The sequence below is a fragment of the Dreissena polymorpha genome, chromosome 9 (genome assembly GCF_020536995.1).
Source record: "Dreissena polymorpha isolate Duluth1 chromosome 9, UMN_Dpol_1.0, whole genome shotgun sequence".
In the NCBI taxonomy this organism is placed as follows: Eukaryota; Metazoa; Mollusca; class Bivalvia; order Myida; family Dreissenidae; genus Dreissena; species Dreissena polymorpha.
The window spans coordinates 74109797-74120823 of NC_068363.1; the positions used below are offsets into that span (position 1 = coordinate 74109797).

General features: G+C 32.6%; 1 long non-coding RNA gene across 3 annotated transcripts; it reads right to left on the minus strand.

The window, feature by feature from the left end:
- Positions 1-1417: 1417 nt before the first annotated feature.
- LOC127844874 (uncharacterized) lies at positions 1418-3012 on the minus strand. 3 transcript variants are annotated; one of them, XR_008032924.1, is made up of 3 exons: positions 2990-3012; positions 1979-2289; positions 1418-1524 (listed from the first exon to the last, which is right to left on the minus strand). It is a non-coding gene; the product is annotated as an uncharacterized LOC127844874 (long non-coding RNA). The 3 variants fall into 3 exon arrangements; XR_008032923.1 differs by lacking the exon at positions 2990-3012; XR_008032922.1 differs by lacking the exon at positions 2990-3012 and having other exon boundaries at positions 1970-2289.
- Positions 3013-11027: the final 8015 nt, after the last annotated feature.

Sequence of the window (11027 nt, forward strand, 5' to 3'; positions counted from 1 at the left end):
GTTCTTATTTGACTCATCTGTTGTGTACATAGGCTGATTTTGTTGTTCAGGCGTGTTGAGATTGGTCTGAAAAAGGTCGCTTTTGTTGTCGTTCTAGTGTGTATTCATTGTTGCATGCGCTTTTTGCAAACAACCCTTCACGAAATACTGACAAATATATCCTACAGAACGAATACAGGTATTAACACGACTATTATAACATGTATAACCTTGTCAATTGTTTTGGTGTGGTTATGTGTAGTTCTTGTGAGTGTTCGTGATTTAAACTCGACGATAGGCCTGAACGATATGGCAAAAATCAGTGACCTCATTATGTTGAGATTCGACTGTTTCGAGAATTGTCGTGTTTTTACGTAAAAGCTTGTTGAATCAACTCTAATTAAGATTCATATAGGTTTTGAATATAGATACATGCTTTGGTTCAAATGATTATAAATAAAAGAATTATATATGGGACTCTGTTTGATTAACTATAACGTGCGCTTTAATGCAAAACGCTGTAAACATGTTCGTCCCGTATATGTTTAACATAACTTTAAAATGTATTACGCACATCCGATGACACATCAACAGTCAATAAATTTTAGACGCATTCGGTCAATTGTTGGTCAAAAATAGTTAAAAACAAATATTTTTCTTATTCGTCGCAAATATGCACATATTACCTCATTGGTAGTGTCATGCCGCTGATCTTTAAAATAAACCGTTCTACCTCCTCGCTCAATTCAACACGGAACAAGATCAAGCAACTTATTTATAATTGAAAATATATATATATATATATATATATATATATATATATATATATATATATATATATATATATATATATATATATATATATATACCCTTGGGCGTTTTTCGATACATTTTAGGTTTACTGTGAGGTTCAACGTGTCTTTTAATGTCGATGACACCCGATTAAACAATTTGCATGTTTAGGCACTTGACGTTAGAAATAAACTATAGGAGGTTTGCTATTTTATGATTTTATGCCCTGAAAGTGTTTTCATCTTTTACAGATATTATTATGGTAATTAAGAAACTTGCACATATAAATATATAATGCATTTTATGAAGTCTTTGTACAAAAAACCACCCAGACGATATGTTCAATTATTATTAGAAGCATTCTAGCATACTAGCCTTAAATCATTGTCAGTGTTTGTTTCTCTGTTTTGTTCGCAGGTTAATTAATTGATAAACAATGTTATTTATAAAGTCGCTGTCAGTATGTCGAGATCATCGAATAGTTTTATGATATTACATCGTCTACAATAGAATACTTGACTTCACCGTAAGCTCCATTATGATGAGCATTGTTATCTGTTTCGTCCCAAACAATATCTTTATAAGCAAAGCACACGTGTTCTCGTTGGTCTTTAATGAACGTAATGAAATAAAATAAACAAGTCAATTTGCGATTTAGTTAATTTATTGCTGTGTACATCTTTATTTGAACGTAAATTACAATAAACGGTTGCTATACATGTGTCCAAGTATGGTCTAGTTAGATCCGTTTTTCTGAAACAGAAATGACAATATTTAGCGTAATAAATCGATTATAAATCTGTGGTTATGTTATATGCTGATTTGGAACGCCTGTAAAATAGACTCGAAGGATGAGTCATGTATCATGTATCGAAGCAAAGGAAAGATAAGATAAATGGAACTTTCTCTTGAATAAAATACAGGGAGAATGGAAATTAACATCGTGTCCACCTTTGTAGCTTAAGTCTTACATAAGCATACGGAAATCGTTTATTCGAACCGCATGCACTCATAATAACATTGTGGGTATATCAATTACATTGCATATCGGACATGTAAGGCATTGCGAATCGTTTTTGATATTTAAAAAATATATGCGTGATTTGTTTTCGTTTAAGCTATGTTGTACAAACACACATATGCCAAACACAATCAATTCACTAATGCCCACTATGCTAAGTAGTTAAAAAGAACTTACCACACGTACCTTTAAGCAATGCTTTACGACATGTATTATTTGCCATAGCCGCCGTAACCGCCCCATTTGCCTTTGCCTTTGCCACCCCCTCCGAGGATTTTGTATAACCATCCGCCACCATAGTTGTCATAGTCGCCATAATTTCCTGGATACCCGCCATAGTTTCCCCCGTAGCCATAGTTTCCGGGGTAGCCATAGTTGTTACCGCCATATCCGTAGTCATAGTATTGGGCGTTTGCTACTGGAGCAATCGCTAAAAGCGCTACAGCCGCCACTAACAAACACATCAACTGTTTGATGTTCATCTTGAGTGATCGTTTCTTCAATACACAAGCAAACACGTTACGGAATATTTGAGTGTAAATAATAAGGGAGCAAATATAGTTGTAATGCTTTATATTTAATAAAAATATTAAGCCGCACGTATGGAATTATTGGCTTAGAAATGATACTTAGATTATGTAGACATTTGCGGACAACGGTAGTTAAAAATAAAACACCGTAACAAAAGAAACTTGTACAAGTGGTGCACGGTCATTGTCGTTCGATAAACAGCAAAACTGTTCCGCAGAGACTAAGTCATATATCATGCATACTAATGGATCCTCCATTATCTATTGAAAGCAAATATTATACAATAGGAAGGGCAGAACAAGGTCGTCAAAACTGGAAGACCGAATCAGACAACAAAATCGATTGCGAGAATTTTTGAGTATATTAATTGAATTCCTATTAATTGCTGACACATCTTTCCATAATGTGTTGACCATAATATTAAAATATATTGGCCCATTCGTAAAAAATATAGCAGTTTAAAAAATGAATAACCAAAAGTCGTTTTTTTTTTCAAAAATCATTCGTCAAACAGTCCTTCTTTATGGGTTCACGTTCTTTCCTTTTATTCAGACTCAATTTATGGACGTTGTTAATCATATGATAAAGTGTGATACAGAATAAATATTTAACTGAAACAAAATAATTAAATAATAAATATCTTTATAGGCAAATTAAAAGACTCACCTTTGTGGTTGCTCGAAGGATTCTAAGCATTCAGTAATGCATCTCAAATGCAGACGTTTATATACCTAAGTATTTTATCTATCCTAACGTATGGTTTTAAGCTTAATTTGCAGCATGCGCAGAATTTGCATTTTGTGCAGCTTATTTGTAATCAAGTATAAACAGATTATATATATTTTCGGTGAAATTGACAGCAGAGTGATTACGGATTACGTGTATATTAATCTCTTTTTAATGACGAGTGACAATTCAGGGACCAACTGTGCAAGCATTTGTTTAAATCAAAGACGTCTATTTGATCCGCACAAATGTATTCCCATTATTCATAAAACGGTTCTTATCGATATTCACTCTATGACAAACGTCTGTTCATACTATGTAATACAGAAATATCCTTGCAGAATTAATAATATTTGTTGTGTGTTAAAAGTACAGGAGTGTATGACTAAACTATATACTGCCTATGCACGCTTTGTAGACGGAAGGATTCAAACACGAAGATACATGACATATTTAGCTTGATTAAGGACTTGCTTAATATAACTAATATTACACATGTGAAATGATACATACTTAACTTAATGAAGTGCACAATTTAAATAAGGTAACGACTTGAAAATAAATGTTAACATGTATGTGTCCTACAATTTTAATTTACCGTATGATAAAGCTTACACCATAACAAGCAACGTATTATAATATACGTTTGCTTGTGCCCGTGACCACGATTTGTGGCTATCAAATTGTTTGACGGTGTATATATTAATAAAGATAATAGTGACTTTTCTTTATAATTGCAAAGTTATAAATAACGTATACTTGTCTGAGGATAATTTTGCAAAAATAATGTATTGTTGCAGCTTATAAATTTATACAATCAACATTCGCATTACACGTTAAAATTATCAAGGTTGTCTTTAATACATGACATACATGTAAGATAGCAGTTGAAAGAGCTATACATGTTTAAGAATACTCAATTTTCTGCGCATCAGCATAATATATCACTTAAACTGCTGATCCATCCTATAAATCTGCAGATCCTGTTTTGTGCTTTTTGATCTTTTTTAGAGCACAGCGTTCCTCTTAAGCAACCATTAACGAGTTAAGTATGTCAACTATCGAGGATAGTTTTTCTTAATAAGTTTTACAGTTGCATTCGTATAAGTCTGCTATGATTGTTTCAATCAACAGTTTTTACACCATCTGGTTTGGAGCATTGAACAATCAAAGGCCATCCTGCAATAATCTTGTATTTTGGCGGGGTAAAGATGTTTGGTTGTTCTGAATTTTTTTTAATAAGCAACAATTGGAACAGATGCAAAATTTCCATGTAAGAAGTATATGTGTTGCTGTTATATTTATTTTGATAAGAGGGTAAACAGCATCGGAAACACGGACCCTGTACGTTCAATACGAATTCAATTTATGCATGTGTCACCCGCTTAATCGAAATACATGGTCACTAGATTAGTTGACGCTTGTTTTACATTCCCATTTGATTATCATCCATAGTGAACGTTATGTAATAATCACAAAACGTTTTTATTGCTTTAAGGGTCTTAAAATAAACAATCTTGATCTATATGTACTGTTCAATTAAACGAAATGCATTATTCAGTTGATATACAATAAGGAGAGACGAGTTATTACGCATCTCTTTCCATAGTTAACTGCATTCAATCATTTAGATATAAACCTGTCAATATCAAATACTAGGTTCCAAGGAATTATTATTATGTCCAACCTGTTTAAGATCATTTCTAAGAAAAAACAGATAAGTTATTACACTGTATTTAAAAGATTTGTGAACATGTTATTATTAATCTCGATACATAAGAATTATTCTAAACCTAAAAATATAACAACCCTCTATCATGCGGGATAGTGGTCATGTGTACGGTAAACATAACATATAATCGTAACGCATAATGTTACACAGAAGGACGCTGGCCTAAACGCATCTAGTCCATCAAAGCAAAATATAAAAATGATAAAAAAATGCGTTGGCAATAAAGACATTCAATTTTATTGAGTTTATTAAGATTAATGTGTACATTCGCCATTTCCAAACAGATTTGAATCGAAGACATGTATGCCAATATTAAATTTAATGCTATTGCATTGGCAGCGCCGCGTTCTTTTATGAACAACTTTCTGGACAATCCTGGCTTATTGAATTGCGTTAATTGTCTTTCCTGATTAGCCTTTGCCTCCTCTTGAATTATACAAAAAAATATAATACAAACGGACAGTGTTTTTCCTGATAAGAAAGTGCGACACATGACGCACATGCAAAAAGCCCAGAGCGAGGCACATATTTATCTCCGAAACAATGCGTGTAAACTGTTTAGGCAATTAGGATTACATTGGATAAGGTATCACATTAACATTTTCTGTCTACTTTTAAGTTATATTGAACATTAACGACGATGTTGTAAATGATTATATACGCAGAGACCAAGTGCATTATAAAAAAATAAAAAAACATTTATTAGAAATAACGTTTTGTGAAGAGTTTTAGTAGACTTATTAACGCATGTATTAATGTATTATTATGCTAAAACAATGAACTATGCACGATATCGTATTCAACAAATTGTGAGAAGGAAAAAGCTTATGTAAACTATATTTTTTTGTTCACCACATTTGAACATAGAAGAGTGATGAAACTCGCACAGCTGTGTGTATCCAATCAAATGTTACATGACCGAATTTTGCTCGAATTACTTTATATTTAAACATTTTAATGTAAGCAATCACGTGTTAAGCTGTCAGTGGATGTTGTGTTGTCAAACTATTAGACTACCTAACCTTGATAACAGAAACTTGATGCCATAATAGTGCAACTTCTGTTTTTTATAACCGTAGCTATAACTAACGAAACATACAACCTTTTATATTCTACGAACTCAAATATATAACGTAGAAAGTTCAAAGAAGTGAGCACATATTCTCCGAAATAACCTGCATATTTATTGTTACCCGCAAATTGTTTCAGAAATGTCGAAACTAAAGCGCAAGTCTTTGTTTTCTTCACTATAAATCAACATCAAGACGTAAATATGCATCGCCTCCATACAGGAAAGTATTCGAAAAGTGCAGTTATACCAAATGCAATCGTTTTTGATATAGTTCTGATGTATTACTGGTTAAAATGTTAAATTAGCAATAATTTTATAAATAATGGTGTCTCCATAACTAGAATGTATGATACCAATCTAAACGCGGATGGTAGACTGTCCTCTGGATTGCGCGGCTTTTATTGTTATCATCGTTTCGAACAAAACATCAAAATGTTAAAGGAATTTTAGATTTCAGAAAGTTCGTAAATGTCTCAAGACTCAACATGATGACAAAAATTGTGTAGTGTTTCTCCATTCAACAGTGTCAGGTACAAGACAGTAGTAGAGGTATTCACAAACGCATTGAACGTACGGTCTTATTTGTGTATATGTAAGTATCAATTGATCGAATTAGTGATCATAGGGTCAGTGATAGTAAATCGTATCCCATATTAATTATTAACAATCATAGCAAGTTCGAACAACAACTTGTAACATATGCATGTTTATTACACAACGTAACAAGTTAAGTAGATTGTAAATGGGAAGTAATTAAGAAACATCACCAAGATCATCAGCATTCCTTAACAAGCTAATTGAGCAATGTGTACTATGCATACCGATTAATACAAACGGAAGATTGATACAATTACCATACAAATACGTCATTTTGTGTTAAAATGTTCAACTTCATTATCAAGAAATATGTAAGACAGACTTATATATTCACTCCAGGTCTGTAAAATCATTCATACATTCATACCAAGGCTTATACGCAGCTGGTGTGATAGGCCTGTTGCATTTGATGTAACATCGCGCAAATTGAGACATTACATTGATTTATTTAACTGTACTGATCCGTTTTAACGACTTTTGTGTTGCGTTTTAAAGTGACTTTTCTCCTGAGCGATTCCCTATCGTTTCCTTGGATCGCTTAACACTTTGCTAAGGAGCAACTTTTGGGAGCAATCAGCCAGTTAAAGCATGTAAATAGTCGTATTGACTGCCAATTCTTAACATGCAATAACTTCATGATTAATATATGTGACTCAACACAAACGAATGATTATTTATTTAAAAATATATAAAGGTAACTTTGCGTAACACGTCTATGAATACATCTGACAAACACCGAATGCATAACACTTCAAAAGCGATCATTGTATATATACATGCTTAGTTGTACGTATTTGCCATTTTCGCGATAACAAATACGGTAAACCCTGATAGCAACATGCTAATAAAAAAAGTATGCCGACATCACTCTGTAAAGTGAATGCCTTTTTCCTCCGGTTATGACCGTAAAACACAAATTTATCTTCTGTTAACATCTGTAAAATATAATACTTGATGAGATTTTATCGAGTAGCATTAAATACAATAGTTTATGAGCGTTTGGAATTTTTTAATGGTAAAAGGAGACGAACATGCATTCTTACCAATACATACATTCAACATGGTTACACTGCACAAACTACAAAAACATTACACCTATTATTGAATATGATATACTGTGAATGAAAAATGCAATGCTCCATAGTATTAATTTGACTTACAATATAATGATTAAACTGTCGGGTCAACACATACGGGCGAGGTTAATGAGAGTGTTGATTTAGCACATTGTTGGCTTGTTGTGAACAGAAATGGACTGCCTACACATCGCAATCATTCATGAAATTTGAATATCGTATGATCCTGGTCTACTGGTTTAGCTAGTCTACAATATTCAAATTGAATTACTTACTATGCTGTACTTAGCTTAAATATTTTTGCGGGGTATGCATATCAAATAATTCGTATTAAAATTTATTTTTAAATATTATCTTCAGAGAATTATGCATAAAATCAACTAAACGGAATGTCGTAGATATTTTGGTTAAAATTTTTCTGGCATTGACCCCAATTCTTATATGCTTATGATCTGTGTTTGTTTTGTGTCGCAGTTGGCAATTGAGTACTTGAATATAGATGAAAGTCAAAAATATTATACGTGTTTCCCTTGTTTATATATGACATGGTATTAACTACGCAGTTTTCAATTAAAAATCTAATTGTGATGCATTGATTGAAAACTTTAACTTCAAGCAATGGATGCATGACGAAATTATTGTTCAATGGCTCCGAAGTTTCGATACGAAACAATATAAACAATAAAAGCGCCAATATTATATAATTATAGCTATGCATATGCAATAAATTTACAAATCAGTCACGTTTAATTCCATGATTCTTTATAGTCACTAGTGTACTGTGTTAATATTGTTCAGTACCGTCTCCATCATTTATAACGCAAAACGCAAAAATTGGCAACGAAGCCAAAAATAACCATAAAGCTGAGTATGTCTATATAGCAAATAAACGATTACCAAATTAGGTGCATCGTGATATAAACAGAGGTGCAATACAATAATATTTAGGTGTATGCAACCTCTTCGTACTTTGAATCGGTATCGTATACGTAAGTCACAGCGTTTATATATATATATATATATATGTTAAATAGTTTCGACAGTAGAAATAACATTATTATGTTTTAAAGGCTTTCTAAATCTATTTGGGTGTTTATTCCGAGATCAGTTTAATAAATTATATTGAAACTGTGTATTAAATTTTCAAACGGGCCTAGAGGTAAAGATACAATTTAATAAATGAATCCAAATATGGGTAAACACATGCCATATATTAAAGTTCAATGTCACATGTTAAATAACAAAATACAACGGTAACTTTATTTTACCGTTAGGTATTTTTAACATTCAATATCAAGGTACAGTAAGAACGCTAAATATTTTTAATGAATATAATCATATTTGAACCACACAATTATCACGCATTATTTTCGATTTTGCTTTAAAAGCGTATGTTATTTTCTAATGCATTGTTCACAATTTTAATGGTTCTACACACACATATATTGCGGTTGTATGATTCTCAATAATATCAAGTAAATATTTCAAGAAAAAACAGATTCATTTTATCTTAGTATACATGCTGAGACTTCTACAATGTGTCAGGTAGCCAGCCAACATGCCCTATTAAGTTTATATTTTCAGATAAGTCCGAGTACAATTAGGTTATAAACACAAAACGACGTCGATGCAATACGTCAGTTGTGTTACTGGAAATGTATATACTATTTGTTTTATGGTGGCTAACATATATCATTCGTGGACGGAAAGGTTTCTAACACGCCTTTTTAATATAAAAAATAATCCTGACGTTCCATCCATTAAATTTTGCTGTTGTGATCAAACGACATCGCATAAGAGATCACCGTTTTATGCGTATTTCATTTCACTTTGTTTACGAAGTTTAAATAAGACGTACCATGTCCATTTGTATGATTTAATATATGCTGTATGAAACCACTGGACAAACCCAGACAATTAACAAAACAGACAGCACAAACAAACCCGTTCTGGAGGTTATATAAAGTTATTATGAGTGTTCGTGTTTTCGAATTTTAAACTCGACAACAGGCTTGAACGATATTGCAGAAATCAGTCACCATAGATTTGTGCATGAGTGATGGATCTAAGCAATGCAAATAACGCACCTTATTGTCGTTATGTTGGGATTCGAACTGTTTCGAGGATGGTTGTTTTTGTCCGTTAAAGCATGTAGAATGAACGATACTAATATTCATATACGTTATTAATTTTGATAACTGCTTTGGTCCAAATAATTATAAAGGAAAAAACATTACATATGGGACTATGTGTGACTAACTTACAGATAGCGATGCGACATAACAGCATACGCATATCAGCTATTCTTTTAGCATATTGTTTATTATCATGTACTCTGTAGCTTATTGTTTATTCTTATGATAGAAATTTAAGTACATATAGATTTAATAATAGGGGAATATTTTAATAATATGCTTGAGTATGTAACGTATCCGTATGTTGCGGGTATTTAGGAATTAACATAACAGAGGTCAGTTCGGATGGGACATGTAATGAAGTTTGAAAAAATGATTATGGAAGTATGGTTTCATTTCTCCAATGTAGTTCAAATATCGGGAACATCTGTTGACATGGTCTTAGTTCTTGACTAACAATTTGGCTCGTAGGTCAACATTACTTCAAATCAATACATAATTCAGATATGATAATTATATAAGGGTAATTCTAATTTCCCAAGGTACATACGGATACAAGTTCAGATTGAATGTGTATAGAATGTGTATCAGGGTTTGCATAATCGTTTATAGAAGTCTTAGGTTTCATATTACCAATGTGGGTTGTCCATAGAGAACATCTGTTTGTATGATCAAGTATGCTAATGAAATGAGGTCTCCTGTTCCCAAAGTGATAATTGTGTATTGCACTCTTCTGCTGTGACATGTGGTAGATGCATGAGCGATCCATCCAATCAACAAGGGTTATTCGAAGGGGTGGGTTTAGTAAATCGGCGGAAGAGTATCAGTTAACCAATCAATAATGGGATAAGACATATCTTAACTTTATGTTTATTTTTCCTCAGAATAAAAATGCTGTGAGGTTGTTGTAAGAGGATTCTGCGGTTAGATTTGAAAGTCTGCGGTGATAGTTGTCGCGTTTTCTTGACGGGGCGGCCATGTTGGCCGCCGCACTGTAAAATTGTACTTCACGAACAATAGAAGCGTTGTGTTAGAAGTTATTTCACATAAATAAATCTCAATGAAATCAGAAATGAACTTTGGTTGTAACTGTGTTATCCACGAACGATACGTAATTACGTGACAGCGATTAAATGCAAAGCGCTCAAACATGTTCGTTCTATTATATATTTAAGATTAATATAACTTTCACTGCGCACATCTTATGACACATCAATAGTAAATACATAGTATATGCATTCGTTCAAATTTAAGTCAAAAAGAAAAAAAAACTAAAAAATAATATAGAAATTAATACCACAATACCACATAAACAAAATGGTTCCGATTCGCCGCAAATATTCACATCTTACTTCTTTGGTCAGTT